The sequence below is a fragment of the Schistocerca piceifrons genome, chromosome 3 (assembly GCF_021461385.2).
Source record: "Schistocerca piceifrons isolate TAMUIC-IGC-003096 chromosome 3, iqSchPice1.1, whole genome shotgun sequence".
Taxonomy (NCBI): Eukaryota; Metazoa; Arthropoda; class Insecta; order Orthoptera; family Acrididae; genus Schistocerca; species Schistocerca piceifrons.
Genome location: NC_060140.1, coordinates 464,312,363 through 464,330,167, shown reverse-complemented (window position 1 = coordinate 464,330,167; position 17,805 = coordinate 464,312,363). Strand labels below are relative to the sequence as shown.

General features: G+C 44.7%; 1 pseudogene; it reads left to right on the top strand.

Annotated features, from left to right (window-relative positions):
• Positions 1–3,126: 3,126 nt before the first annotated feature.
• LOC124790435 lies at positions 3,127–3,243 on the top strand (annotated as a pseudogene).
• The last annotated feature ends 14,562 nt before the right edge of the window (positions 3,244–17,805 follow it).

Below are 17,805 nucleotides of genomic sequence, written 5' to 3'. Positions count from 1 at the left end.
CACAGCATCATCCGCAAAAAGCCTCAGTGAACTTCCGATGTTATCCAAAAGGTCATTTATGTATATTGTGAATAGCAGCGGTCCTACTTCACTCCTGAAATCACTCTTACTTCGGAAGACTTCATTCCATTGAGAATAACATGCTCCATTCCGTTATCTACGAACTCTTCAATCCAATCACACAATTGGTCTGATAGTCCATATGCTCTTACTTTGTTCATTAAACGACTGTGGGGAACTGTATCGGACGCCTTGCGGAAGTCAAAAAACACGGCATCTACCTGGGAACCCGTGTCTATGGCCCTCTGAGTCGTGGACGAATAGCGCGAGCTGGTTTTCACACGATCGTCTTTTTCGAAACCTATGCTGATTCTTACGAAGTCGATTTCTAGTCTCCAGAAAAGTCATTATACTCGAACAAAATACGTGTTCCAAAATTCTACAACTGATCGACGTTAGAGGTATAGGTGTATAGTTCTGGAAATCTGTTCGACGTCCCTTCTTGAAAACGGAGATGACCTGTGCCCTTTGAAAAGTCCCTTAGAAAAATTTATGAATTCCGTGCTGGAAAACCGCTTACGTTATTTGCTTTTCAAACAGCTGAGCAAAACTGAACGTGCTCAGACAGTACTCTCTTTACTTATTCTGATCATCACTAAACTGACACACAATATTTTTAGCGCAAACGCAATCTGACTTTCAATTATCCCTACAAAAGAATGGCCCTGACTAACATTAACCTACACCTTTCACGAATCACTTATCTCACAAAAATCTTTGTTACTCGAACTACCGCAGTACAGCGAGCGCCAATACTGCCAGCTAAATAAAAGATTCTAACTACTGAAGGCACTAACTACTGATAGGTATAGTTAGCAAATGAAAGATTTTGATAGAGAACAAACAATGTATTTACCTTAATAGTGTTTAAAAGTCATAATATATATATCAGTTCATGACATCCAGTCTTACAACTTTACTAACTCTGATGGACACACGTCCAGATCATCCGCTCTCAAAACTCCGCCATCTCTCTCCCCACATCCACCACTGCTGGCGGCTCACCTCCAACTGCACAACGCTACGCGCTGTTAACAGCCAACTGCCCAACGCTACAATGGCGAGTATTACAACAATGCCAACCAGCCACAGACTGCACACGGCACAGTCAGTGATTTTCATACAGAGCGCTACGTGGCGTCACCCATATAAAAACCTGAACAGCCTACTTACACCTTTTACAATCCTTTGGAACGCTACGCTCTTCTAGAGACCTACTGTGCAGGGACTAGTGTTGCGTGTGCTCGTTTGAAAGCCATTCAATTGGGAATGCCGTTTCAACATTTTTTTTTCAACTTTTCACATGCTGTAACCCTATTGGAGATCTTTAAGTTTACGTGGAACAGGTTTTGGGAGACGGTAATACATGCTAAGAAATTCACAGTAAGAAGAGAAAGTAAGCCTCATCAGCGGACGGTCGTTTGAGGGTCCTTAGCGCGCGGAACGAGCTGCTGCCAGTTGGTGGCGCTACGTGCCGAGACGAGCCCCGTTCGAGTCGCGCGGCCGCAGGCGGAGACCGCACCCCGCTCCGCGGACGACCCATTGTCTGCCGCAGCTGTATGATGCACACTGGCTGCGCGCAAGATGTATGAAGCTATTGATGTCACGCCGGTGGCAGGGGCCGCGGTAGGCAGTGCGGCGGCGCGTACGTGTGTTCGCCGACGTACGTGAGCTCGCCGGCGTTTGTATAAATCCGCCCCGCGAGTGCCGGTCGGATGACCTCTGGTCGTACGGGAAGGAAAGGAGCTGGAAGCGAACCCGGCGCCGCTTCTTCTTCACCTGTCGCGGGCAGCGCTGGCGGGGCTCGCCTTGCCATTGTCTTTATCGCGGGCCGTAAATCACGGCGGCGGACGGAGCGCCGGCGCGGCGCGGCGCGGCGCGGCGCGGAGAAAGCAGCGGACCGCCTAGCCGCGGAGCCGCCTGCGCCGCCTAGGCCGCTGTAAACGGCAGGCGACGGGGAGCGACCTCGGGGACGGCGACGCCGACGACGCCGCACAAGGCGCAGCGGCCGCCCGGCCACACGGCCGCGCCCCTCGGCCTTTCATTAACCGTCCTGCTAATTATAGGCGGCGCGCCACAAAGGCAGCGCGGAATTGTTTCGAGATAGTAAGTTGCTGCTTAACATCCTCGCGAGACAAGTTCAGCGGAAAAGCCGAGTCGCTTTGTCGAACGCAGTGCTCGGTACGGCAGTGAATGCATGCCGCATCTGGAGGGTACAGCGGGCAGCAGTGCGACGTGTATAGGTTTCAGATGTTCTCCACGTTCACCGTCGACCAGTTTATGATTGCGCGGCTAGGTAGCAGTTATGAACCGCAGGGTCACCTTTCAGCTATATGAATTCAACTACTTCTATTTAATTTGCTATCTTTCTTCCATAAAATACATGACGTCAGCATCTAATAAAATTTCATATCCGTAACTTCAGCACCAACAAGTGCTTTGCGCCTTTATGTTTGGGCCATTATCTGAGAAACGTGATCAGACTTGCCCAAGACACTAAAACTAACTGCTACAGCTCACTCTCACTAATCCCATTCATACAGCAAGGAAAAGTAATTGATTAAACTCATTACTTACAGATAGGTAGCAAGGAGCTGGGACTGAAGTTGTCAGGGGAAAAAAAGAGTCGCCGGCCGCGGTGGTCTCGCGGTTCTAGGCGCTCAGTCCGGAACCGCGCGACTGCTACGGTCGCAGGTTCGAATCCTGCCTCGGGCATGGATGTGTGTGATGTCCTTACGTTAGTTAGGTTTAAGTAGTTCTAAGTTCTAGGGGACTGATGACCACAGATGTTAAGTCCCATAGTGCTCAGAGCCATTTGAACCATTTTCGAAAAAAGAGAAAACTTACACAAAAAACAAATAAAAATCATTAAAAGCTGCCAACAGACTCCAAATAAAAAACACATATTTCAGAATAAAATTCGTTCGTTAGATGCTGATATATTTTTATTTTCCTTCATCGGCTTTGACAAATTCATTTCTCATTTTCAGAAGCCTACAAAATGAGGGATATTATAAATCCTTAGACCTTGGCTAAACATTTATGTATGTTGTAAGAGGGATAACAGCCAACGGCCTTGCCGCAGTGGATACACCGGTTCCCGTCAGATCACCGAAGTTAAGCGCTGTCGGGCTTGGCGCCACTTGGATGGGTGACCATCCAGGTCGCCATGCGCTGTTGCCATTTTTCGGGGTGCACTCAGCCTCGTGATGCCAGTTGAGGAGCTACTCGACCGATTAGTAGCGGCTTCGGTCAAGAATACCATCGAAACGACCCGGAGAGCGGTGTGGTGACCACACGCCCCTGCTATCCGCATCCTCATGGATGATGACACGGTGGTCGGATGGTCCCGATGGGACACTTGTGTCCGGAAGACGGAGTGCTTTAATAAGAGGTATAACATGTAAGCTTTCACTGCCGCAAGATGTTGCCCGCAGTAGGCAACGAAACGTCAGGAAGGAGAAGAACTTTTATATATGGACCACGGCAATTCAGCCCGGAAGTTTTAATTAATGTTATAAGAGGTATATTGCAGAAAATTACTTAGTGTTGGTACAGCAGTCGCTTCATAGAAGCCTAATGCCATGATACGTCACGAAATGTACAGATTGACAGATTTACTGTGACTGAATCACATCTATGTACATTCAAGGTTTTTTTACCAGGAGCAAGTAACATATTTAAAAGTATATAAAGTGTATAAATATAGTTTATAAAGAATTTATGTACAATGCACTTGAAAAGGCATGGAATGTAGTTCTAATGTATAAAAGGAATCGGCAAGTTTTCACATTTTATAAGATATGCTATGCAATCAAAATAGTGTCTACTTTTTAATGGAAGTCGATCATTCAACAAGGCTTTTCAATTTAGGTGAGAATGTTTGTATATTTCAAATTCTTCTAAGTGGTTCATTTTGTAGCCCTTGTCAACTATATGTAAAATTTCCATGTTAAGCAAGGATGGAGGAGGAGTGTGTTTCTGAATATTGAGGCAATCTGCAAAAGTTGATGTATATGAATTCTTATTTGAGAAGAGCTGAGGAGACACAAAATACTTTTACAACTGATTAGAGAATCCGTACAATCCAGTACAGCCCTAGTCACCAACAATATGGTAGACGTGCAAACTGTCTGACTACCTAAGTTCCCACAGTAACTGCTTGTACTATACCATACCACAATTCATTAAAACCTAGGAATAACGAGTTCAAACATCGTAAATAGGGCGAATACCTTAATGAACTCTTGATCCCCAGAAGTATCTATAAGTTATTTCAGCATCAGGACATTAATGTAACTGCCTTATCTTAACTAACAAAAACAATAGGGTGATTAAACCGTGGTAAATAGCCAGCAAATTTAATCAGTTTACAATCATGAATTTAGGAAAAACACAAGATGAATTCAATCAGTTTGTTAAGCTCAGAAACATCCAGCAAAATTAATTAAATAACAGTTTTATTTTAGAAAACGCAAGGTAAAAACAATCTCTTTGTCCTGTTCCAGGCGTCAGTTAATCCAAGTTCACAGGTCTCTGCTTTAAGCAGAAGAAAGTCTGTGTCAGGCACGTAATAAAATCTGAAGAACAGTCGCTGCAGCAATTCACGAAGCTTGACAGCCCGAACCAAACCGGGTACGTCGGAAACGAATGTTCAGAAAAGTTTAGTTCCTCTGGTAGTGGCAGTAGACGCATGAGACGGAGTTACCAGCAACAAGCTCCTCAGTCCGTGTAGCCCCCGCCTGCCACTAATCGATGCCCTCGGGGAACCACATAATGTCGCGGAATAGAGTCACGCGGGGAGGTTCGTTTCCTCTTGCGAGTCTGCCGAGCCCCGACACGCGGCTCTCGGCAACTGAAGCGTCAAAACAAAATTAATTCCAGCCTGCGCGGCGAGCCCCGTAAAAGCATCGCAAATGGAGAGGTCGCCCACTCTCATGGGATGCGGCTGAAGCCCATTGCTGGGTAACCAGCACAGATAATAGTGGAGACCACTATCGATGCGAGCCGACGTGGCTCAGTTGTGAAAGTAAAGTGTCTCCGCCATAAAACTGAAATATAGATTTAGAAATGCTATGCAGTTATGCCGTATGTACAATAAAGTCACTTTTACTCCAGATTTTCACAATTGCTCGATGTATGGGACAGCAGAGAGATTCGCGCCGTTGCAAGCGCTGACTTGCTCATTCTCTCTACAGATTTATGCTATGTTACTACATCTTACTGTGAAAAGCATCATATTATACATTAATGAAGTTTAGATCTCTGGACAGAACAAAAGGTCGCGACACTTCCGCAGAAGCATGCCGTACGATGAAGCGTCACGACTGTTGCTGTGTGTGTAGGAAACTGAAAACCTAACACTGAGACGATGGATGGAAGAAAATGAGCACACTGGTCTTTCAGTATGAGTTTAACAATAAAGGACGGAAGAAAACTTCGCAAAAACGCACTGTAATACGATAGACAAAGATGCTCTTCACATACGTTTTCCCCGAACTAAAAATGTGTGAAAAAATAGGATCGCAAAACGCAGCACTAAGTGTTACGGATCATCACTAATCTGAACTGAAGCGAATAACTGTCTCCAGACTTAGGAGAATTCTAGTAACCCAACTGTTTCGTTGGGCGGCTTAAGTAGACGTACTGCTTTCAGGTGAGCTTTCTTCACAAAGTGAAGGGAATAATCTGTCCACAGAACTGTGGTGCAATTTTGTAACAGTCCGCGGCAGACCGCAGTGTAATTTATGATCCAAATACACATCTTGTGTCAATTCGTGATACGGTACTCATGGTTTGATAAAATATCGCTACCTCAAATGAATTCTCGAAATCTTCGAAAGTATACGCTTTTATATGTCAGTCTATTAGCTTCTGTGTTTAAAAAAATTAAGCGATCATCCACACCTAATCCTAATCATTGTTTATATTTTATATTTTTCGTTAAAACTGCTTAATTCCCTCTCCCTCCCCTCCCCTCCAAAAAAAAAAAAATAGGCAGTGTGGCTGTAGTCCTGCTGCTAACGACGTGGGCCTCATAATTTGTGCTGTGTGGATAAATCGGCTCTGCATTCCTGTGGACAAATGTTTACCTTACTCGAACATTAAAAAGTATTTTCGTGTTCCATATCTTACAGACTATTGTGGGATACAGCGTTTATCGTAATTAATAGCGACATCTGACACAAATAAGGGTATACGAAGTACAAGAAAAAACTTTCCAGCAAACATGGGTCAGCAAAAGAGCCGTTTGTGACCCAACAGTAAATGTGTGGGTAAGGGCTGCTGTTTCCTTAAAACCGCTTAATTCCCTCTCCCTCCCCTCGCCCCCTCCCCAAAAAAATAGGCAGTATGGTTGTAGTCCTGCTGATGACGTGGGCCCCATAATTTGTGCTGTGTGGATAAACCGGCTCTGCATTCCTCTCGACAAATGTTGACCTTACTCGAACATTAAAAAGTATTTTCGTGTTCCATATCTTGCAGGCTATTGTGGGATACAGCGTTTATCGTAATTAATAGCGACATCTGACACGAATAAAGGAATACGATAATAGAAGAAAAAACTTTCCAGAAAACGTGTGTCCGCAAAAGAGCCGTTTGTGACGCAACAGTAAATGTGTGCGTAAGGGCTGTCGTTATCTTCAGCATGAAATATGGCCATAGTTAGAACAAATTCATTTGAAATATAAATTTTGCAGTCATGTCCCCATCCAATTAGACTAAAATTAACTCATGAGAAACGTTAGCAACAAACATAATTCTACCTGAGAACCTTACATTGTGCCGTGTGTAGCACTATTGCCTAGGATGGCACTATCACGCTTAAGTCAAAGGTTGACAATACTTCTTGGTGCTTGTGGTCTTCCCTCTCACGTTGTGAAAGTATTTTTGTGGCGACAGTCGGTACGCCAAAGTAGTAAGTTAGTCGCAGCACGGAGCCAGGAGGAAAGATGGTTGCTTGCTCACTGCGGAGGAGCCCCGTCGCAGTCCGCAAATGCGGTTTATGAGGCCGGCTGCTACACTGAGTGATCACGGGCCTGCAGTATTGAGGATTCTGGAGGCGGTGAAGCCTGAACGTACAGCAGTCTCTGCACAGTTATGTCGGACTGACAAGGAGCCCTTTCAATGCGAGGTCACGAAGGGCCATTGATGTTTACGGCATTCGACGCCGCACTTATTGTCTGCCATGCAACCATAATATTAGGTGCTAATGGCACCAGGGGACTGGACTGGAAGCATCCAGTGATCAGTGCAGCATGAGGCTGTGGTGCGTAGTTGGACTGCTTAGTTGACGATTAACTCACGGCCGGCCGCTGTGGCGCAGCGGTTCAAGGCGCTTCAGTCCGGAACCGCGTGACCGCTAAGGTCGCAGGTTCGAATCCTGCCTCGGGCATGGATGTGTGTGATGTCCTTAGGTTAGTTAGGTTTAAGTAGTTCTAAGTTCTAGGGAACTGATGACCTCAGATGTTAAGTACCATAGTGCTCAGAGCCATTTGAACTCTTTTTTTTTTATTAACTCACAACAGTGCTTCAGTGCTAGTGGTGTTGATACAAAACTGAGCAATGGCAATGGTGAACAAAGCAAACATTCCGTTATATCTGCAACAAAAGTTGCCGAAGTTGACGTTTAGTCAGAAAGGAACCTAAGGAATTTCGCAGAGTGAGAATGAAGTGGAAGACGAGCCAGTCTGCAAGATGACTCAGTGGAATGTGTGGTTTCGTATATGCTCGACTGTGCGGGCAATGTACATGAGGGGTACAATGATGATGACACGTGCTTAACAAGAGAAAGTGATATTGACAAAGGTGTCGATCCAAGTAGTTCATCACCCTTGTCGAACAGGGACACACAAATTCCGTTTCCAATGAAACGCAGTAAAGGACAGTCGTTGTCCAAGATACAGGTGCTAAACATAAATACGTACGAGGAAGATCATCCACAGTATAGGAAGAAAAATGAACATATTTCGAATCAGTCCGCAGAAATATTACCGTGTAATGCATAAGAAAGACTGCGGATATTCATGGGAGGACAAGGCGCACTCATTAACAAAAGTAGTGTCTGTGCATTTCAAGAATACCCCATACAATTTACGGTCCGTTGTGGGCACTATACTGACCTACTAATTTACGCACATCGTGACATAGATTATAGTGATTTCAAGGGAAGCAGTGGATGGTTGCACAGCTTCGAAGAATGCTACAGATTTGGAAGACGTAAGATAACGAAATTTCAATCAAAGTGTCAACTTGACGAAGCACAGCATTTTGCGGAACTGGCCTGAAAATTTGTTGATGAGATACACAAACTTATTCCTCTTCCAGTAAGAAATTTGTTTTCAACTCCGAGCAGTCGGTATTTGAGGAGTAAATACATATGAAAGGAACCCTGGAAATTAGAGGTACCAAGAGAGTTGTATCAAGATCGACTAACATCATTGCCTTACGCATTTGTATACAATTATGTGGACTGTTAGCTAGGTGGTAGATGGGATCGAACGTTATTTATTATGATGCGAGAAATCGGAGGTGCTCTGCCCCCTTCAATACTTTCTCGTGTGCGTGATCTTGCAAGGACAGTAGGGAATATTTACCCCATAACAAGCAAGAGTAGGAAAATGGGAGTAAGAGTACAACTATGGTATGAGTGCTACTTTTGGCCAATAGCTGGTCAAAATAACTTGCGTTTGATTCCTGATCTGCGTATTGAAATCATACTTCTTTAGAGCAAACTATCCCTGACATTGCAGTGCATACCATATTTAACCACCGGACAAATTCAGCCTCTGGATGTTTGATTGTTCCGTTCCTACAAAGCATACTATCGAACTATCTGCAGCTACGCCTTAAAGGACAACCAGCCTCCACAATAAGCCCCACGAGAGACTTTTTCGCACTCGGTTGCATGCCATCACACTCCATCATTCTCATAAACCTGTTACACCAATATGATTCTATATGCATTCGTTAAGTTTGGATACCTAGCTGAACGTGCTGTACAGTTTGTAAATGATGGTAAGGACCTTTGTGGTCACCGTGGCGTACCTTTTATTATTCGATGTTCATTGTGGAGGTCATTGGTTTGTTTTGGAAGTTTCTTGAATGTCGACAATGTCCATCCCGTAGAAGACTGATCTCTGCGCTTCTCGGACACACATTCTCTGTCGCCCTTCTGATCACATGGTGAGCAGTTAATATTTTTCTGTGATAATTGTTAACACAACACTCTTAAATGAGCCTTACTAATGACTGAACTTACGACCTCGTGCTCAAGAGGTCCCTTGTGAGTGAATTCTAGTCATGATCAGTATATATTTCTGATTCAGTTATGTACTTTGGTTTGGTGTGGGCATGTCGCCATTTTCTAATTACCACTCACAGCCTGTGCTCTGATAGAGTGTATTTGAATTTTGTTGATGGATGTGGCCACACATTTTTGTTCATGTGTTTCTATACAGAGACCGACTTCACATGAATGTACGTTGTTAATGGACGGTTGTCTGATCACCTTATATTGTTGCTATGAATCGTACTGAGCACTGTATTTTAATTTTGTTCTATAACAATGAACTTCGTAGAACTGCAAGTTCTAGAAGCCCAGCCGGCTTGTTAAACTGGAGGACAGTACTGCTATACTATATTGCAGATAGGATTCACATATACCACTGAATGTACGTGCAAAATTATACCGTTGTTCGACACACAGTTCAGGAGATTTGGCGTCATAAACACTGAGATACATGTAAAACTGCCACATCATGTCTGGCGATAAAATTTATTGCTGCTTTGCTACTACCTCTATTCCCTACAAATTTCCCAGACAGTAGCCACACACGCCGTTGAATGAACCTACAAAATTACATATTTGTACGACGCATTGTTCAGAAGAGGGGACATCATGATATAACATACGAGGATTATTCGGAAAGTAAGGAACGATCGGTCGCGAAATGGAAACCACAGTGAAAATCAAGACTGTTTTATTTGCAACAGTTATCTACAACTTCCAGCAACTTATCTCCATAGTCGCAGATCCGACTTAGACGTTTGTCGTAGCGTTGTATCAACTTTCCAATACCCTCGTTATAGAAAGTCGCTGCCAGTGCTTTCCGCCAATTCTCTACGCTGGCCTACAGCTTGTTGTCTGTGCCAAAATGTTGTCTTCATAGCCAGTAGTTCGTATGAGCAGAGCTGAAACTCAGAGGGAGACAATTACGGGCTACATTTTGGGTAATCAAACATTTCCAATTGAAAACGATGCGGGAGCATCTTCATTGCCCCTCCTGCCTCGAGCACAGATGTGTGTGATGTCCTTAGGTTATATAGGTTTAAGTAGTTCTAAGTCTAGGGGACTGATCACCTCAGATGATAAGTCCCATAGTGGTTGGAGCCATTTGATTTTTCATTGCCCCTGTGGAATGCGACTGAGAATTTTCTTGGAGAAGAAAATGCATGACAGTTAAGTAATGTTAGCTGCCTGGCTTCAGGTGAAATTTCTCACCAGGCCCTCGTACATGGCGGGAGACACTATTGTTCTAGGTATCTATGTGCTCCCTGTGTGCTCAGAATTAAAAAGAACGACGTAAGGCAATCGAAGGGCATACTAGAGACAATGGCCAACACACCTGTGTAAAACTTCATTGAATTTTCACTGAGGTTTCCATTTCGCGACCGATCGTTCGTTACTTTCAGAATAACCCTCGTAAATGTAGTCGTGAAAACGATACTGCAGGGCGAAATTCGCTACAGATACAGGTGAAATACGTGTAAAAATGTGTGTGAAATATAATAAATGAAAATGAAATATATATGCCATTTTCCTTACTCTGGCAAAGATGCAGGTAAAAAGCTTCTTCTAATCCCCTAGATCGATTTCAACCACACTTGGAACACACATTACTTACTATATGAAAAGACTGTGGGGCTAAGAGCCATCAGCCTGCTATTAGAGTAGGGGTAATAACTTGGGGAGAGAAGGTGGGGAAGAGAAGATAAACAAATAGGGGAAAGGAGGAGATAGACACTGATATGGGGGGAAAAGTTGGATAGGGACGAGAAGGAAATGGATAAAAGTAAGAGAAGAAGGAAAGGAGGGTTTATACAGAAAACATAGGGGGAAGGCGACAGGCAGAGAGATTGTGGAGGCAGACAAGGACAGAGAGAGGTGGGATGAGAAGACTGACAAACAGAGGGAGAGGAGTGAGGAGACTGACAGATAGAGAGAGAGGAGGAGATGACAGAGGGAGGAAGGAGGAGGATATAGAGGGTGAAGAGGAAATATATTTAGAGGTGGGAGGGAGATCATGGACAGACAGAGGGGAAGGAGCAGATGGACAGAGAGAAGGGAGACTAGCATGCATACAGGGAGGAGGATAGGAGGGGATGGGCAGAGAAGGGGGTAAGATGAGATGGACAGAACGAGGAGAAGAAGGAGTAGGAGGAGACAGACAGAGGAAGAGAAGAGGAGCCTGGCAGAATGGGTCAGAAGGTGTAAAGAGGAAGTGGAGGCAGGCTTAGAGTGGGGTAGGAGGTGATGCACGGAAAGAAGGGGAGCCGCAGATGGACTGAGAGGGGGGAAGGAAAAGGTGGATAGAGAGAAGAGGGGAAGAGATGGCGAGGGAGAGTGGGGTGAGGAGGTGATGGACAGGGGAGGAAGGACGAAATGTATTAACAGAAGATTGGAACAAATACATTTTCGGGCAACGTGGGGTACTCAGCTAGTTTTAAATACTTGTGTGCTAACGAGAGCAATACTTAACACTGCAGTTAGTGGCGGCTGCTAAAAACGGAATCGCAACTATCTCGCAAACGGCTCCTTTGCAGACCCATGTTTACTAGGTAGTCTTTGCGTCTGTCATTCCATACTTTAATCTGTGCCAGTTTCCAGTATTATTATTATTATTATGATACCTCTTGTATACGGCAGGGTAATGCGAGACTGCTTACTGTGTCTGCTACAGTTTGTGCGGGCAAATTTATCGGGGGGAAGTACGTGCTCTTGATATACGTAGAAGGGAGCGGTAAGTGTAAGTACATTGCTGCGTCAGAGGTCGGGCTCTGCCAGCAAAGGGGTACTGGAGACGAATGCTGTGGTAGAGTCGTCGCAGACTGAAACAGATTCAAGGAGGAAGAAAACGAGACAGGGTCGTTTACTTAAGTACAAGAAAACGCAGAATCAGCAGACACATGAGCTGACCACAGACCTTGTAGCTGCCTCTGGATCGCACACCTCTCTTCACACTGTAGGTCGCCGGCTTCGTGTAGTTATTCTGCGTAAACGACAATGCATTTTGTGTCTACACAGTTGTGGTATTCAGCCCACTGAGTGCATAGTCAGGTACAGTGCAGTAGGTTCTATAGAAGGGTTGTTCGCGGTTTAGGTTGCGGATTCAGTTTATAATGTCTGCCCTTGGAACACGTCTCAGCAACACCTTCGGAACACGTATGAGGCGACTTCAAAGTGTAAGTTAACATTATTATGGCAGGTCTACTAGCTTTTATTGAACGCCATATTAAACATCGGTCGGGCTCTCGACCGTGTTTTACTTTTTATACGTTGTAGCAACATGGCGAAGGCCATTTAATTTTTAGTTCTGGATTTCCGTTCCTCTGTGGCGTATTTTATAGAGCTTTCTCCAAGTCCCTGTTTGTAGCTGTCTTCTCTTCCGTCGATCGAGACTGACGTGTAGTTGCTTTTAACTCCTTTCTTTCTCTTCGTGTTTTATAGTTTTGACATGGGCGCGTAGGACACTCGTCGTTTTTGCTCCTTGACACAGAAACAAAACAAAATAACACTGATACTTAACGCTATTTTTCAACGTAGTCAGCAAGTCTCTATAAACAAAGGCTGGAACGTTATCCGAGAGAAATTCGCTCTTTGGTCTGTGAGACATTCGAGAACTACTGTGTGAACGTCCTCATCTTTAGAAAATCTCTTTCCACGCAGATGTTCTTTCAGCTTGCCAAAATGGTCCTCTGGACAATGTAGTCTGTAATCAATGTCGATGACCTTCCTTCCCGACCAGCATCACCCTACGTCAGTGCGATCTTTGTCAAACTGTAGGCACAATTTCAATACGGCTGCATACGACATAGCATTTGGTACAAAAACCATTAGAATTTCACGGCGAGCCTGTGTGCAGTTTAGTCAATATGCTCACAAGGGTCACTGTCTTGTGTCCTTAAATTTTGGAGAATGTATTCAGTTGCCTCGTCACTTCACTCGCATTCTCCGATGCGCCTGTCTTACGTACCACAGCACAATTGTGCCTGCAGGAAACCCAGAAACTATGCTGTCTTTCTGACAATGCGCCACTCTTGTTGCACGGGTGGCTTATTGTGGGAAGACGTGTGTAGCGCGTGCTTCCTATGTTCACAACGCCATACTTTTTCATGGGTGATGCGGTGGCTGGAGTCTGTCGAAACGATATCCCGCAGAAGGTGTCGCACTGTATTGTTTGATAAATTACCGACCTCACAGGATTGGTGAACGCGTACTCGATGAGAACACTACACGTCACGAATGATAAAACTCGCATACCGAGGGTAAATTCAGCTACATATAAGCTACTTATACATCTATATTCTGCAGACCAACTGCGTGGGAACGGGTACTGTGTGTAATACTGGTAGGCTCAGTGTGTGCTGCGTATCTTGCAGTAAGCAATCCGTTGTTTGACCCTTCTAGGAGTGCAAGCTCTCAGAATTTTTGCTTACTAAATGAAATTCACTGCTGCTCTTTGGATCTTCTCTATTATACCCATCAGTATCCGGTAAGGATCTCGGACTAAGGAACAATACTCAAGTATCGATCGAAAGTGAGCTTGTACGCAGTTCATTTTGTGGTTGGACTCCTTTTCTGAGAATTGCTCGAATAAACCTCTGTCTATCATTTATCATTCGACTTTAAAACATTCTTTAGAATACACTGTGGTCTGTCGCATAGTAAAAATTCAAGCCGCTCACAAAATGGTAGCTCTAGGCTGCCATTGTTTACGATGTATATAACTAAAATATATTGCAGCGCCAAAGAAACTGGTATAAGCATGCGTATTCAAATACAAATGAAAACAGGCAGAACATAGCATTGCGGCCGGCAACACATATATAAGACAAGAAGTGTCTGACGCTGTTGTTAGATCGATTACTGCTGCTACAATGGTAGGTTATCTAGATGTAAGTGAGTTTGAACGTGGTGTTATAGTCGGCGCACGAGCGATGGGACGCAATGTCTCCGAGCTAGCGATGAAGTGGAGATTTCCTCGTACGATCATTTCACGAGTGTACCGTGAATATCAGGAATTTGCTAAAACATCAGATCTCCGACATCGCTGCGGCCAGGAAAAGGTCCTGCAAGACCGGAACCAACGACGACTGAAAAGAATCTTTCAACTCGTCAGAAGTGTAAATCATCCGCAAATTGCAGCAGATATCAATGCTGCGTCATCAACAAGTGTCAGTGTGCGAACCATTCCACGAAACATCATCGATACGGAGTTTCGGAGCCGAAGGCCTACTCGTCTATCCTTGATGAACGCATGACACAAATCTTTGCGCTTCGCCTGGGCCCTTCAACACCGAAGTTGGAATGTTGATGACTGGAAACTTATTGCCTGGTCGACCGAATCTCGTTTCAGATTGTATCGAGCGGAAGGACGTGTGCGAGTATGCAGACAATCTCATGAATCCATAGACCCTGCATGTCAGCAGGGGACTGTTCAATCTGGTGGAGGCTCTGTAATGGTGTGGGACGTGTGCAGTCGTGATATGGGACCCCTGATACGTTTAGATACGACTCTGCGAGGTGACACGTATGTAAGCATCCTGTCTGATCACCTCCATCCATTCATGTCCATTGTGAATTCCAACAGCCTTGGGCAACTCCAGCAGGACAGTGCGACACCGCGCACGGCCGAGTTGCTACAGAGTGGATCCAGCAACATTCTTCTGAGTTGGAACACTTCCGCTGGCAACAAAGCTCCCCAGACGTGAACACTATTGAGCATATCCGGGATGCCTTGCAACGTGCTGTTTAGAAGAGATCTTCGCCCCCTCGTACTCTTACAGATTTAAGGACAGCCCCGCACGATACAAGGCGTCAATTCCTTCTAGCACTACTTCAGACATTAGTCGAGTCCATGCCACGTCTTGTTGAGGCACTTCTGTGTGCTCGCGGGGGCCCTACACCATATTAGGCAGCTGCAGCAGTTTCTTTGGCTCTTCATTTTAGTATACTGCATTGGACTCCTTTTCTTCAGACTGCACTGTTGCTCGTAGGAAGTTCGCTAGCCCATTATTGTGTAGTGAAATGAAAAATGACTTGTAGATAATTAATGATCGGTGCAGGGATTGGCAGTTGACCCTGAACGCAAGTAAATGTAACGTACTGGACGTAGATAGGCGAAAAGATCTATTACGGTACTATTACTCAACCTGTTGATGGCAAATCACTGGAAACAGTAATAACGGTAAAATACGTAGGAGTAAGCGTCCGCCACGACTCAAATGGAGTAACCACATTAAACTAATTGAAGGAAAAGCAGGTGAATGACTGAGATTCTCTGGAAAGACTCCAAGAAAGCGTAATTTATCCGCGTAAGAAGTGCTTTCCAAATACATGTTTTGCCAATTTTTCGGTGCTGTACATCAGTTTGGGACTCTTACCAAGTAGGAATCACAGGAGAGACAGAGGTCGATTGAAGGCCCGTGCGTTTCGTCATGGGATCGTTACAGAGATAATCAGCAAACAGCAGTGGCAGTCGCCGCTGGGAGACGTGTCGTATGTCACGGAGAGCGTACGTTCGAGGAAGAAGAGTTCGGTAACATACTATCTCCTGCCAAATATGTCTCGCGAAATAGCCACAAAGAAAAAAAAGAAAAAATTGGAGCATATACCGGAGTTTATCGACTATCGTTGTTACAAACTCCATTTGCGAATAGAACAGAAAGGAGACTATATGACACTGGTATTTGAGGTACCCTCGGCCACACGCTGCAGGGTGGTTTGCGAACTAGAGATGTAAATGTAGATCCTAATAGAGCTATTCTGTCTTATTTTATTCGTTAGCTGACAGTGCGTAACTGAATAGGTTGGGGCGCTCCAGTGTCGTGGCACTGAATCGCTAAAGCCACAGCTCCTGAAATCCAGATCGCGTTTGTCCAACCCAGGAAGACATTACCGCTAACCAGCTTTATGGTCTGATTCACTTTATGAACTAGGGAATGCTTTGTGACGCCAAGAAGACCACTCTAAGGTATCACACACACTGCACTGGCGATCTGTATCGAGCCGGCAGAGGGATACCGCATTAAGTACCTCTCACGATCCATGCTCGATTTTTTTGTGTTCTGTAAGTAACACAGCATCAGCTATCAAGATATTTAAGTGAACAAAATATCCTCTTGTGTCTTTTGTTGATGTAGAATGTCCCTTTACTTATGGACGTGAGTGTGAATTCATAGTATTTAACAGTGTAACATAATGTAACTCAATAATAAAGCAAATATCAGTAAACAGTTGAAGTTTGGTACCGAATGAAGAATGGTAGTTGCTTAGTAGTGTATCATACCTGTGAAATGTTTCGGTCTGTGCCTAAAAATATCAGCCTTGACTGGTGTACTTACTAATATGAGATCAATAGCTGTTTCTTCCTTTTTCTCGATCTTAGTTAAGTCTTCTCCATTGTTTCAGTTTTTATTTGTATTATCCTAAATCCAGTATATAAAATTTTAGTTAACAGGAATGCTCTTTTCAACGAATTCATTTCATACTAAGCAAGGAACTGCAATATATTTCCAACTGAAGGCGGTGTTTTTTATACTAGCTGTGCAAACGATACACACACATCAACTATCACTTATGGATACTAAACACAATAAATATATTCTCATCATTCTTTAACGGCCTCCCTGTTTCAGTGGCATGCGAAACCGGTTACTGTTACGGACGCCCTGATTTGTTTCTCGGAGGTGTCATCGATTTTTTCCTGCGTGAAATAGTCGAGAACTGGGTCAGGTCCGTCTTGGAAGATTATATGATAAGTTGGCTGAATAAATGAACTACGATATTCACAGGGAAACTGCCAAAATGGAATCGAATGGAAAATCTTGCAGTACTAAGGTCGTTTTGCGACACTTATCAAATTAATCTTTAGCCTTGTTAGATTTAATCTTTTGTTTCCATCTACCTTGTGTTAAGGTCATACCTAGAAACACACATCATAAAAGTTTTACATCATCGAAGTTCACAGAACTCCTGAAGATAGACGTTGACTGTGGATATTGTATCCCTTTGACTGTTCAGATATGTCACTAAACCCGCCCAAATACACTCCTGGAAATGGAACACATTGACACCGGTGTGTCAGACCCACCATACTTGCTCCGGACACTGCGAGAGGGCTGTACAAGCAATGATCACACGCACGGCACAGCGGACACACCAGGAACCGCTGTGTTGGCCGTCGAATGGCGCTAGCTGCGCAGCATTTGTGCACCGCCGCCGTCAGTGTCAGCCAGTTTGCCGTGGCATACGGAGCTCCATCGCAGTCTTTAACACTGGTAGCATGCCGCGACAGCGTGGACGTGAACCGTATGTGCAGTTGACGGACTTTGAGCGAGGGCGTATAGTGGGCACGCGGGAGGCCGGGTGGACGTACCGCCGAATTGCTCAACACGTGGGGCGTGAGGTCTCCACAGTACATCGATGTTGTCGCCAGTGGTCGGCGGAAGGTGCACGTGCCCGTC